This window comes from Acromyrmex echinatior, chromosome 15 (assembly GCF_024713525.1).
Source record: "Acromyrmex echinatior isolate Ae372 chromosome 15, ASM2471352v2, whole genome shotgun sequence".
Taxonomy (NCBI): domain Eukaryota; kingdom Metazoa; phylum Arthropoda; class Insecta; order Hymenoptera; family Formicidae; genus Acromyrmex; species Acromyrmex echinatior.
Window position 1 is genome coordinate 10,523,745 of NC_141866.1, and position 15,731 is coordinate 10,539,475.

Sequence of the window (15,731 nt, forward strand, 5' to 3'; positions counted from 1 at the left end):
TCAGCTCAATTCGGCTCGGCCGTTTCTAGAAACGCGTTAAGTGCACGTAAGCAAACGCTTCCCTCTTCTCGAGAACGTCGTAAGGTTTACGTTTCGGCTCCTCCGTTTGCATTCCGCTGCGTGGTTGAATATTCCACGAAAGAACCCACCCCAATCTACCGTCCTGCTCGATCCCCGCCCTACGTCGCACCCTAGATATCTCTGGAAACCGCCAAGAAGAGAGGATCTTCAGAGACGTTTGAGAGACCGACGCCGCGCCGCGCCACAGCGAGAGGGTTGGGCGCGTGCATAATTCAGTAGTAATGTTGTGAGTATGCTCCAACCGTCGCGTCGGCGCGGCAAGGCGGTAGAACTACTGCGCATTGCGTTGCATTGCGTTACGTTGCTTATAGTCGGTCGAGTTTCATCAGTCCGAGAGTTGCCGCTATTATTATTATTTACCCGCCCTTCAGCCAATGGTATCTTTTATGTCGGTTATCTCTATTGTTAGTAAAACATTTCGCTGATGATAACGAAGAGTCGAAGATGTAATCCTTCAAATTATAGAGCGCACGCGTTAAGATTTTGAGAATCAAACCGAAGAGGCGATTGTATTTGTAACTAAAAATTATCTATATATTACTATAATTATGATTATTACTGCTATAATAATAATAATAATAATAATAATAATAATAATAATAATAACAGTAACCATATTTTTATGGTTGTCCCAAAATATAACTGTAAAATTATAGTCACTTGAATCATTTTTAATTTCAATTATTTTATGATTATCAGTCTGACTATAATTACAGTCGTTTTAGGTTGCCAATTATATACATTTGTTGCTAGAACTATACACATAGTTACTGTTGTTATTATTATTATAGCAGTAATCATAATTACAGTAATATATAACTACAAACATTTTTCTCTCAGTGCGTATTATTTAGTTTTTCCTTTTTTTTCTAAATATCTTGATAAGATACACGATATTATATATATTCGATTTTAATTAATGCGGATTGTATCTGAAGAATTTGAACGAGGAATAATGTATTGAGTTGGCAAACAAAAGCTCAACAAAAGGGACGGCGGTAACTTGTCTCCTAAATAAGAGACTAGATCCCAATTGGAGAGAGATACTCGGTGGAAAATAGAAAGCTCCTATTGGCAAGCCGATAGCCGAACGAGCTTGTGAAGCAGACCCGTAGCGGACCATTGAGATGCAGCCAATGTGAATCGTTAATTTAAGAGGAGAGAACTAGTTTGACTTAAATATTGACTCGACTGAGTTAACGCGGGACTAGCTTAGAGGCAGTACGGTCGTGTATGTACTTAGCCTTGCATGGGCGAGGCTCTGCCGTGCAAAGAGGAACCGCTGTCGTGCGCAAGAGAAAATGAACGAGGAAAGCTGAAAACAGGAGAGAGACAGTCGGCAGTATGTACAAGTTGGAGGGAGGGAGAGAGAGGGAGAGGGAGAGGGAGAGAAAGAGGAAGAGGGAGAGGGAGAGAGAGAGAGAGAGAGAAAACCACGCAAGCAACGGAAATAGAGGATGCAAGCAAGCTGTCGGAGACACGTAAAGTAAAACCCGTATCTGCAGTCTGACAGGCCGACTGCACTGCAAACATTTAGCTGCCAAAGCTGCCTCGAGGAGACTTTCATATTGTTGTTACTACTTAACCGCTACTTGTTACCGTTACTTACAGCTCCGTAGCTTCGTTAGCACGCGGAGGACTGTTTCCCCAATTAAAGCATGCGAACGTGCAACTGCTGGTTGGATGCAAAATTACATTAATATAAATGAAACGATATATTTCGACGGTCTACTATTATATAAGTTAGCGTTGCGATCACCTTGCCGCACGTCGAATAAAAATGTCTAATGTATTTAAACTTGAACGTCATATAAATTTATATAAACTAACATTACAAACTGAAAAAAAAAAACACTTTCTGAAACTCCTATTTCAATAGTTGTAAATGATCATTGTAGAGATTACTTATCATATTTAATTACACGAGTCTATTTGTTATTGTGAATAAAAGAATAATATCGCGTAATGAAATGATGATAAAACAAAGTTAGAGTTTGTATGACTATCAAATCTGTATGATCCTTCGATTCTTGCAGTATCACAGAAAAAATGAATCCACACATTTGATAACACGGAAAAAAAATGTTTCTGGCTACAGCTAATTCTGATTAGCTGAAATTGCATTAGCTACTATAGTTATGAAATTTGCTAATACATACAGAGGATTTACTGCTGTAGCTAATATAAGAACGTGATAGCACAGTCTGTTATAGATCAATTTATTTAGCAATATAAAGTTAGTTGTCATAGTTATCGCATATGTCCATGTAAAAGAAAATTGTCTCTACCACAGCTAAATATGGTTTGCTAAAACTGTACTTGTTACCAAATTGTTTATTACACAGAAAACATTTACTGCAATGATCAATACATCGACTCAATAACAGCAAAATGCTTGTCTCTTACAATGATAATATTTAGGCCTAATAACTAATGGAGATTAGACACTTCGCAGACACGACGTTAAGTGTCTATACAATGCTACTGAATTAGCTGCCAAACCTAATCTTTAGCTTTGGCAGCTAATCTTTTTTTTCCGTGTTAATGAATCGCTGTACCACCTGCTCGCCTAAAATCATCCTAGAATGGCTAGAACGTCTCCCAGAGGAGCCACGGGATTATATATGTATAATTACATGCCGCAATAATGCACGCGGTACGAGGTCTGCGGCGCGGCTTATTCTAATAATCGCACCCGTTTGAAATTAAAGTCCGGGTTGTAATTAACGTCACGTCGCGCGGTCACGGACGGCGGGATATATATGCGGATAATCGCCATAAAATTACAGTAAGTTTACGCAAGAGCGACGTAGAGTGGGAAGATGCCAAAGGATGGTAAAACGTACGGAGCGGAAGGGCTCGCATCGTTCGCACCGCTCGCACCGCTCGCACCGAGTGACCGAGGGCGAAGGGCGAAGGGCGAAGGGCGAAGGGCGAAGGGCGAAGGGCCAACGGCCAACGGAGGCGCGGTTGAATTTAATAAGTCGTAATGCCGGCGCGCCATTCTTTCGCGTGCGCGCCTTCTGCCAGGTCTGCCATGGATAACGCGCTTGCTTTCCCTGCTGCAGTCCTTTCCTCACGACTTTACGGTATGGAAATTCCATGTGGATGGAGACCCGTTGCTCCAGCTCTCTGGAACAAACGCGTGACCCAATTCGACGTACGAGCCGGGAATTACCTACATGGTGCGAAGTAATTCGTGAAACGATGTAGAAACGACAATGGCGACACAAGCTAGCGCAATACGATAAAAGGCCGTTAAAACTACTGCCAACACGAAAATTGCAGTGCTATTTCTCGTCACAGAAAAAAAAAATGCGACCACAAAATCAAGTAAAGTTGAATAAATTGCTCAAACAGGGCAGTTTGAGTAACAAACAAACAGGTCATTCGTGAGCTGTTATTTCGTCAGTTTTATCTGTTTAAATTAAAATTAATGTATTTCCATATCGTCATAAAATAAAACAAGTATTTTTTTAATAATATTTCATAAAATTTGTAATAAACTCTGTGTTTAAGTGTTTCATTCTTTAAAACGTGACAAAAACACACACACATACATACATACATATATACGGAGAAAGAAAAAGCAAAAGAAAAAACAGAAACAGAATATATACGCAATTTCTGAGAAGTGTTGAGTTTTATCAATAGTTAAAAAATTGGGTTATCGTCACAACACTTTTCAACTTCACATTGTTCCCGTGAAAATCTCTGTCCTTCCGATAACAAAAATTCACGCAAATGGAAACGAAACGATCGAAATTCGATCTATGTGACTGCATGAGTCAGCAATGCGGAAAGTTGAGATATACAGAGATATACAGAGCGAAATAAGTAAAAAAATATTCTTTTTCAAGATTATCAATTGACAATAATTAATCACAAGTAGATTTATGAAAATAACAAGGAAACAAAATAGAAAGGATTCTATTTGTATCATAAAGTAATTAATTGTGATAATTTTCTAGTTAAAATAAACGACGAGATTATTTTGCACATCTTCTGTGACCTAATTTCACAATAAATCGCAATCTATCTAGAATTGCAAAGTTCCTGAAAGAAAATAAAGTAAGCACAGTGGTACGAAAAATTATTGCACGGAAGAGACTTAACGGAAGAGGAAATATACGTCGAGATCTTTAAATAGTGTACGTCACCTAAATTTTCCTTTTTCACGAAAACCTGACTAATTCAGCAATACAGTTTCACGATACAATTTAATAGCTGCATTAATTTAATTCAGCGATTACATCGACACGCATAAATTGCAGATGCAAATATATAAAGTCAAAACTTTTATTCCGTAGTAATGCGACAATTTATGTATTTATATATTTTATAACAATGTAAAATTAACGTTTTCCTTTTAAATTTTCAAAATTAAGTATCTTTTAATTTTCCATGTATAACAATATATATACGTACTGCTATATCATATAGCATAAAATAATATTATTTATTTTCGCTTACTTCGTTAAATGAAATTTTGTTACATCGTGTATGATTGCAATTATTCAAAAACAAAACGTAAACGCGTTTTCGAAAATACGAGGAAACTATTATAAAAAATGAAGCATGTTTCATTACTTCCCTTTCACTAAATTATTTCTTTATTGCGGTTTATATAAAAACTTTTCTATATAGGAATATACTTATGTGTTAATTATTATAATTAGCACAAGTCTATGGATGATTCTGATGCCCAAGATGATTAGAAAAATATTTCAATTCGAAGGGAGTTGATCCTCTCCGATTTATATGTATAATGTATTTATCAGAGAAAATTGTGAAAAATACAATGCCTACGTATGCAACTCAAATATCAGTTGATCGTAAATCTGCCACGGGCAAATAGATTGACGTAATTTTCATTGTCCCGAAAAACTCATGCGTTTTCGCAGCATACGAATCCGTATATATACGCTCTTTGACATATTTTATTTAAACATCCACCTACACGCACGTAAACATCTACTCTAGATAAATTGACGCGAAATATCGTGCTGTCGATAATATTCATGGATAAGTTAGCAATACGGTTACATTCCAATATTATCTGTTACGTAACTAATATTTTAATTTTAATATTAACTTCAGGAATATATACGTCATTTGTGTAATGTCATCAAAATATAACATGAAAATTTTGAAATGTTTCCAAAACCGTTATTTAACAAACCGCGATCTCCTTCTTTAACTTTTCCTGCAGATCTTTAGAGATTTTCTTAGCTTTTCTGTATATATTCTCTCCTCGACATGAAAGCTGTGCTTTAGTACGAATACATCGACGAAATCAATATCAATTTTGGTTACGAATGCAAAATTCAATGACGATAAACTTCACCCCAATTTGGACGTAAAGTTATTACTCATGCAACGTGTATATATACTATACGCCACTTATTTAGAGTAGTATTTTCATCTGTGCTTTTGAAATAGCGAATGGCAAATTCTAGTGATTCTTTACATGACCTGACCGCGATTTTATAATTTTCTTTTTTTCATTCCTATTTGCTTCCTTCCTCTATTACAGTATACAAGAGATAAAGTATGATAGCAATGAGAAAACGCGCGACATCACATGATCAGGAAATATGGTAATGTCTCGGAACCAATAGTAATGCGACAACAAGACGACAGACCCGTGTATGTATACATGAACCAACGGTAGGAAACATATGAGTCGTTCACGTACGTTGTAAACATATAAATTAATTTTATTTACCTGTTTTTCATGTGGATACATGAAAAAGACAATTTTGATTAAATAAATTAGATTAGATATGAATTTAAAAATAATTATTTAGGACATTAAAGCGTGATGCTAATGCTATTAAAGATTTTTATTCTAACAGGCAACGACCAGCTTGAGCATCCAATATAATTATTTAGATTTATGGGTTAACATTATTATTTTCAAATCTGTATCTGGTCTAATTTTTAGATATTTCAGCGAAATCATCCTTTCAATAATCATCGCGGAAGATTTTTAGATATTTGTGACATTTATAAAAAAGATTGTAAAGAAAATATTTATCTGTTTGATATATCACAATATCTTAAAATGTGGAAATAAATGTTTTCTTTATAACCTTTCTTCTAAGCTAATAAATGTCTTAAAAATTGTGTGAATCGTTACAATAAAGTCTATGTAATAAGTTATATTATATATATTTATAATTTACCATATATCATATATTTTATATATATATATATATATATATATATATATATAATAAATTTAAATGATTTTATTGTGTGTTCCAATGTGAGCTTCATAATTCTTAAAAACTTTCGACATTTTTAATAAAGATATTTTAATAGAAACACTCACCATACATTCTCTCTCTCTCTCTCTCACTTTTACAAAGGCAAAAATTCAGAGCTTAATTTTTATAAATTTTTTTTTCTCTGGGAAATCGGACAACGTATATTTTTTTGGATGCACCAATGATAAAAATAAAAACTGACGAATGCAATATATAAAATACGCGCAAAATACGCGAGAAAACAGTTAAAATTCACGATATCTCTAATTCTTCGAAACGCAAACGTGTATCTCAACTCTCATTTTATTTACACATTTTTCTTAAAAAATAGTAAAAGAAATAAGAATAAATAAAGAAAAGAAATAAAGTGATAAATAGTAAATATTCACCGATTGTCGCAGATAATTCAGCACCAACAGTATTCTCTCTAGGATTGATCCGTTGCGACGATATACTTAATACTTCTCGATACACTCGCGGATAAACTCGCACTGCTCAATCATACTCGCGAATAACGCGATTAACGCGAATAACGCGCAGGATAATGCGATACGCGTGTCAACGCGTTATTTCGACGGAATTCACGCGGCCCTCACCGGGACGCGGTCGACGTGGAAAAAAAGAGCCGGATTGATAGATTAAAACGACCATATATTCGTTCGACGTTCAATCTCAACACTCGATCATGCAAAACCCGCGTGTTGACGAACGAGCACTTCGGACAGACGAGGTCGGGAATATGGAGCAGGTGGGAGCAAAATAAACGCACGTCCGTTACGTTGGCGTTAAGTTATTCGTCGCGACTTGAAGGTCCTGAAGATCGCGCGACGCGACGCGACGCGATAATTTCAAGAATCGGCAGTAAACATGGCGGACACCACACGGGCGAATTAAGGGCTGCCACACACAAAAAACTTAAGGAAGTTATCCACACAAACTTGCGTAGTCGCATGTAAAATAGGACAACTTTCTTTATGCACGTGTTTATGCGACTATGCAAGTTGTGCGGATATATCCTAAAGGCCGCAGCACAAACTTTTGCATAACGCATAACGCATAGCGAATCAACTAATTAGAATTTTTTCTTTCCTCCCATTTCACGGAAAAGAAGCATTTCGATTGGTTGATTCTCTTATGCGCTATGCAAAAGTCTGTGCTGCAGCTATTAAGCCTATTCTACAATGTGCTCTTTTTATTTCTTGTTTTTTATCTTTTGCTTTTTTCTCCTTTGCAACCGTTTTATTTTAATAATAATAATAATAATATTATTTTTTGCTACGTATTTCTTGTTTCTTTCGAACTTTTATCTTGGGCGAGAACAAAAAATCGGATAAGAAGCAAAAAGATAAGATGTAAAAAATAACAAAAGGCAGGAAATAGGAAACAAAAAGCACATTGTAGAACAGGCTTTAGGATTACAGCATATAAAATTTTGTAACAGTGACCGTGAGACGTAAACTTAAGCCGATGAGCCAATCAGGATACTGCTTTAGATCTACGTAATCTAACGGAAATAGAAATAGCAGTAAACTTATCCATAAAGCGAGTTTTAACCGATTGAAATTCGCCTTATTGCGAGGTTGAAGTGAGAGTTATGGATAAGTTTACTATTATTTCCATTCCATTAGATTATAGACTTAAAGCATAGACCTAAAGCGATATCCTGATTGGCTTAAGTTTACGTATTACGATCACTGTTGCGGAATTTTGTGTGTGCAGCCCTAATGCGTGATATACAATGAACAGTAACAATAGTGGATTAAGGAGTAGACAATCGACCAATCATAGTTGATTATCCTCCTTACATTCGACTATGATTGGTTGATTTCTACGCCTACTCTTTAATCCACTGCTGTTGTTATTGCCCATTGTTGTAGATCACGCATTAGGACCGCGATACCGATTTTTGCATAACGTATAACACATAGCGTATAAAAGAATCAACCAATCAAAGTTCTTCTTTTCCATGAAATGGAAAGAAAGAAAGGTTTCATTGGTTGATTCTCTTATGCATTATGCAAAAGTCTGTGTCACGGCCCTAAAGCGGCGTCTACAATGAGATTTTAAGGTGTAAAACTTAAGTTTTAATCCTTAAATTGTAAGAAATTGACCAATCACAGTCGAATGTAAAAAAAACAATCGGCTATGATTGGTCAATTTCTTATGGCTTAGAGCTTAAAAAACTTAAGTTTTACCCCTTAAAATCTCATTGTAAACGCCGCTTAAGTCTATGTCACATACAAAAGCGTAAAAAGCAGTAATATATAAATAGTAAGCAAATGACTGATCAATTACAGTAGAGATCATAAGGCCAGTAGCAAATCCAATGATTACCTTACTGCTTTACATTTTTATATGTGGGTTTTAAGAGACTGCGTATAATGACAGGAATAAGGAATAGAGAATAGAGAATAAGAATTTCAACTTATCAGAAATCATATATTGTGGAATACACAGTTTCTGACAGCAGCCCTTAACGTCGAAACTTGTGTACCGGACACCACGAAGAATTGTGCTCGTTCCGATTGATATCATGTTCAAGCTTTAAGGACTACCGCAGACAAAATATCAGTAACCATGAGACGAAATTTAAGACAATAAGCCAATCGAGATATTGTTATAGATCTACGTAATCTAACCGAAATAGAAATAGCAGTAAACTTATCCATAAGGTAAATTTAACCGGTTGAAATTTGTCTTACGGATAAGTTTACTGCTATTTCTATTTCCATTAGGTTACGTAGATCCAAAACAATATCCTGATTGACTTATCGGTTTAAGTTTATTGAAATACTGGGGTCTACAATAGAAGTTGTAGCGTTCGTAAGATCGTAAGTTGTAGAAAATTAATCAATCACAGTTCAATATGAGGAGAATAATCGATGATATGATTGGTCAATTTTCTACGACCGCTATTTCTATCGTAGACCCCGTATTACGAAATTTTGTCTGCGATAGCTCTTAACGCTCTCCGACGTAGTTGGCGAAATTCGCGATGAATAAACATTACGCGAAACGCGTTCGTATTATTAATAGACTTTATAATACTGAATATGAATTTTTCGGGACTCACTGGGCGACAGGCGACAATTACGAGTTGTCCATATTTAATTGGATCGCATAAATTGATTAATATACGTTTGAAAAGTTTTGAGCCTCAACTGAAGATGGCATTATTCGTCAAAATCATTCTGGTACTACAATCGCACATATTTTACAAGATACCTGTGAAAATTGTAACCATTTTGGTTCGCTCAGTTATTGTTTGAGAGTCATTTATGCCAGTCCTGAATATAAGAATATCGACTATGAATACCGCCCTATGATCCCAAATTCGAATATATTTCTCCTTCGGATTGTATTATATATTTTATCAATTAGTATTTAAATCTAAAATTGAATTAAAAATTTATAATTTTTGAATAAATGTTAATCAACATAATAGTACTTGCATTATTTACAAATTGTTAAACAATTTATTAAATATAATAATTAATATAATAAATTTTCTCGATAATAAATATCGGTATCGAATATTCGAATAACTTTCAAAGCTTTGGACTTACGCGGAGTATAAATTTGGAGATTAAAAGCACGAGGGATCAAGCAAAAAAAAAAAAAAAGAGGAATTAAAACCCAACATTGGATGCTCGATATGCGTATCGGAATACTGCGTGAAAGAGCCTTATCCGCTGGTAAAAGCATAATGAAACCATATATATCGGGCTCGCTGCACGTGAAACAGCATTAAGCAATAACCAATAGGCCGTGCAGTTATCGCGTGCACGTCAAACGTCACCCCCTGCGTAAAGCGGATCGTCGGGCAGCCCTCGCCACGCTCGTCAGGAGGTTCGATTCCGCCATACCGCTGATTTGCGCTAAAAATGCGCCGCCGCTGGCGTTCACGATTGACCGGATAACGCGGTCCCCAATTACAGCCTCGCTTGTGGCGGTGACGCGGAACATAATCGGCTTGACGTTCGCAGCGCGATGCAAAATGTACCCTGCCCTCCGTGACGGCTAATGACGAGAGCTCATCTTCACGGACCGAACTTATTTCGCGCGCGATCGTATCGCGTAATTACGCGCCCGTATCAACCCCGATCTTTACGACGGACTTTTCATTAACGTCCCTCGCGGAAATCGTTATTGCGAGTTTGTTAAAGCTGCAGAGAAAAGTTATTTTATCGCGAGCGTTTTATCATCATTACGATGCTCAGAGATGAAAAGCTTATAAGCTACACACGGTGTAGATTAAAAGCTTTCTTTTAAAGAAAAAACTTAAAGAGTGCAAAACTATATGCGACAAAATTAAATCTTGTCTATTCGTTTCGCGTAATGTGTAAATTACAACGCTTTAACATTCGTATAATTGTACAATCTGTACTCTTAAACTACAGTAGTATAATAGTAAATGTTACAATTGCCTGACACTTTAAGACACTTTAATGATGTGACGTGGAAAATATAATTATCGAATTCGTAATTTTTCTCTCTACAAAAACATCCGAGAATGTCGCTTTGCTTCGATAGTAACGAGACGACTGAATCTATTGTTGCGTGAAACAGTGTTAAGCAATAAACCGATCAACCGTACAGAAACATCATGTAAACATTAAATGTCCATCCTACTTGCGATGTTTCTCTCGTGTAATATACATATATTGATATATCGATCGAATATTATAAATTCTTCAAGATAAAAAAAAGTTCATTGTGTAATTATCATTTAAAAAAATCAGAAACAGAGATAAATTCAAGTTCAATATAAACATCGATTGTTATGTACGTCAATACGAAATAAAATTTCGTAGTGGGGAGAACTTGATTTGAAGCTATCAATGGACTAGAGAAGTAATGGAAAAGAAAAGAAACATATCGAAAGAGCAGCAAAAATGATTGCGAATCAAAGAAAGCTCCAGTTGAGTTCAAGTTCCACAAACACGCGAAAGAATCGCATTTGATAGAAGAGGACGATCCTGATGCTTACTCCCAAATGTAGTTGCGGGCCAGAGAGCTTTCATCAGTCACCTGTCACTACCCTTAGCCACTATCTTCAACCCTTTTCAACCCCGTGCTGCCGTCAACCTCATGCCTGTGTCCCATCCCACAAATATAAAACAGCTTAGGAAACGCCGCGCCAAGTTCGAAAAGCATCGATATTCCCTTGGCAACTCAATTTATAGTTATCGTAAAGAGAAGGAAATATCAATCGAATGTCAGTAGCGTAAATAGCGCACAGCGAAAAGTAGTTTATTCAGAATATTCGGCGTGTAATCACGTTGAAAAAATTGTTATACTTATTGTACTGTGCAAGTATATCATCTCTCGTTTCTTCATTTCATATTTATACGATTATTTATTTAATATCACAACAAAAATATAATTGTAATTTATCAAAATATTAATTTTTAGATAATTGACAAGCATGGAAGTATTTCGCGCATACTTTGTTTTTGTAATAACATTCATTTTTATTTAGCGCGAATGTAAGGTCTTGTTAGAGATGAGAAAATAAATGGTATAAGCAATAAGTACAACATTATGCTACAATGAAAAAAGATGTATCGAATATTTACGAGTCTTTTGATTACTTGTTTCAGTATTTGCTAGTTTGCCTTTTTATTTCAAAATCCTGTAACGATGTATCGATGCGCACTTATTATCAAAAATATTATAGAATAAATGTCATAAATATATATATCGTGAAAGTTTGTAGTAAAGAGGTTCTTGATAAAGGATACATGAGTAAGTTATTCTTTTTATTCGTTCTGAAAGATGTAAGGGGACGAATGACCCTTTCGATATGAAAGACAAGTTTCAGATTAACAGTAACCAAGAACTATTGTCTTTGTTATGTATATAGCATCTGTATTAAACGTATATACATATATACATACTATATATATGCATATATATATATATATATATATATATATGTATGTATATGCTGACCGATCCCTTTTTTTTGTTAGTCTCTTATTCCGTCACGATCGATCGGCTTTGGAATTTTCTGGCTATACTTCCTATGGCGGGATCGCGCAATTTCAGTTAATGAAAAATATCTCTCAAAGCAGTTTACGTGGATATTAATGTACTCTTATTTTAGAATATTACTTTCAATCTTTCCACTGAAATTTTTACTAAATTCTTGCTAAAACGAAAAGTTACATGACGCATATTTAAATCTTTAATACAAACAAATTAAAAATTTAGAGAAACGGACATATGAAAAATAAAAAAAATTCAAAGATAAAAATTTAAGAATAAAATTAATATATAATTTGCCGCTCTCTTACAATTATCAGAAAATCAATAATATCATAAATCTGAAAATATCTCGAAATATAATATCGAGCGTCAAAGATCTATTGTTTATATCATTGATAATATTGTAATACGCTTGTATGTAAAGAAAAATCATTACAAATTCAATGATAAAATCACAATACAACAATTTCTATAATCCAATATGTAATACATGTATTGATAAATAATAAATTTCGTTATTCATTCTCATGCAAACTATTGTTAAATCATAAAATTAATGCTACAAACGTTTCAACGATTTAATCTATAACGAGTACTTTGATAAACAATATATTGCAGTATCAAACAATAACACGAATTGAAGATATTTGAATCAGAAGGGTATTCTTATTTTAAGACAAATAAAAATAAATTACCGAAATAAACATTATATTAAAGAAAATTATATTAAAAAAAATGGGGCTTGTTAAAATCGCAACATTATTTAAGAAATTATTTAAAAAATGAAAAACCAGACGGAAATCTTCACATCCTACTATTATTAAATAAAGAGAAAATTTTCAGATCCTCTCCTTTCTAATTCTATAATTATAAAATGAAATTCATCATTTTTGTCAATTTCTTTATTACAATTAAAAACGATTTTAATCTCAACGCAGTTCGCGTATCTGCCTGATAAAAATCTTACTTTCGGAGAATCCAATGGTATATGGCTAAAACGAAATTTGGCTACCTGCCGACGAGATCGGTAGGAAAAGAGGTTCGCATACGCGGAAAAAGCGGGTGTGAATATTTAAAGCGACAAACGATTCGTTTTACTCCCGTCGCGCGGTGCTTAAATGCCGTCGTCGCCGAAAAGCTCGACCAAGCTCGACCAAGCTCGACGAGATCGCGCAGCTACTGCTAACGCAAATACCCGAGCGAGCGCATTCGGGCTCGCTATGGTGCGCACACAGTGCACCGCAATTCGTTAGGGGGAATTGGCGCATCAAACTTTCCTTTTTATTTTTTAATTCGCTGCCTCACCGACCGGTGAGCGGTGTGGGCAGAGAACGCCCCGCGTTCTCATCCCCCGTTCATCGTGGCGCGTAGCCGCGCTCTTTTCATTTCGTTTCGCGATTTATGGGCTGTGCACTCGCCGGACTGGCTGACCCCAGTCACGCTGCTCGGCAACGAGCGTGATTTACAAGCGAATCATAATCGACGAGAAATCGATGCGATTTATCGCGAAATAACGAAACGGAATAACTCGTCCGCCCACGCACACGGCCCGTTTCCGTTTCCTTTGTGCGACTGTCTGCCGAAAATCCATTATATGAGAGTAGTACCATCGCCACTCGACGCCTACTTGACTGTCGTGCAAATATCGAAAAGGCAAGATCGTATTTCGATTTCGGCGAAAGCAGGGTTAAGTATCTGGCTATCTGGTATTACGTCGTTCGTGCCACGTCAGCATAATATTTGTGAACCAAGTTGTACGATGTTACGAACTGATGAATATGAAATTTAGAGCATGCGGTAACGTACGAAATTATCATCGGTTTACCTACGTAAATTTATTATATACCTAAGGTCGGAAACTAATGAATAAACTTCAGCTTTTTCATTCAACAGCAGAAATAGAGAAAAGAGAATTTAACAATTTTCAACTATAAACTCAGCTTTAAACAACTTGAATTACGAATACAACTTTGTTCACACAACATTCATCGAGTAAACGTGTTTGTATTCATTTAGTGAAAAGCACTACTCTCTTGTGTATATTAATTTTATTATTAATAAATTAATTTATTTATCAACATCAAACATTAACCCTCTTCATTAACGCAAATAATATTAAATACAATTCTTTCAAATAAAAATGTTTTTTAATTAAATTAAAAACAAGCACGTCGTAAACTGAAACTAATGTTAATTTGGCAACAGTTAGAGATGTTGTGCGTTTCATCGAAAATTGAATCAATTTAGTACTAATATTATTTGCGACCATAATTAATCTAAAATAATATAGATTATTTTTTAATGTAGAAAATATTGATAATATTATTTTCTTTTACATTAAGGAATAAAGATATCAAATTACTTTAGCTTTTGCTACCCTGCTTAACTTACATCAAACATATACGACATATAAGTCTTATTCTCATTCATGTTATTAATTTTGTATTATTATTCTTAAATTAATATCTTGCTTCTATTTTTTCTTAAATGCATTCTATTATCGTCCACAGAACCGTTGAATATAGTATGTAAATGTAAATGTATAGGATTGTCTACAGTATGTGTTGAATTTGAATCAGTATATATGCTAAGCCTAAATGATTGTGCGGTCATCCCTGCGAGATATAGTAGGCATTGCAATCTTAATCTTAATGTTTGACAGTTCCATCTGTCTTTAAATATTAAATTATGTATTTTACATGCTTTCTTACTTATTATTTATGATGTATCTAATGAGTAATTTCTAAAAACAGGAATTGAGAAATTATCTTTAAAGATTGCTTTTAAATAGGCAACATTCATTTCATTACAAATTTCAAATGCTATTATGACACACAATGATATTAGAATATCTATATGAGAAGAAAAGAAGCTACAAAAATAACTTCTCTTACGCTCTCTTATAATAAAATTATAAAAATATAATTACAATAAGAATGTGTTCTCTAAATTATTAGCAACATAATCTAAATGCATAATCATCATTTCATCACTCACGTTTCGCTATCAGCAATAATTAAAGGAACCTTTTAGCACGATTTTCCAAAGCGAAAACCGATGCACATAAAAATTTACTAATTACTTTATTCCAAGCGTGCAATACGGCAAGAATTCGAAAAATTGAGACGTCCGGACGCATGCGTGACATTATTTTATTAAAAAATATAAAAATGTGTCGAGTGTCTTTAACGAGCGTTACTCGTCTATTAAAGCTGAATTAACGATGCACCTGCCCGTCCTAATAATCGCAAGTCCATTTATGATAATCGACGGCTTGCTAAAATTTCATTCGCTCTTCCATTTAACCGCGCAGTTAAACGAGATAATTAACTTGTAATCGCCTCAGGGCCCAGGCTCGATTCACGTCTACCGCGCTTCCTTAATTGG

At 35.0% G+C, this 15,731-nt stretch overlaps 1 protein-coding gene across 1 annotated transcript in view; it reads right to left on the bottom strand.

Annotated features, from left to right (window-relative positions):
- The window catches only part of Phyhd1 (Phytanoyl-CoA dioxygenase domain containing 1), a 139,821-nt gene extending 132,766 nt beyond the window's left edge, over positions 1 to 7,055 (bottom strand). Inside the window, exon 1 of the mRNA XM_087413948.1 lies at positions 6,743 to 7,055. The gene's annotated coding sequence lies outside the window, so the exon portion shown is untranslated. The remainder of the gene's footprint in view (positions 1 to 6,742) is intronic.
- Between the last annotated feature and the right edge of the window lie 8,676 nt (positions 7,056 to 15,731).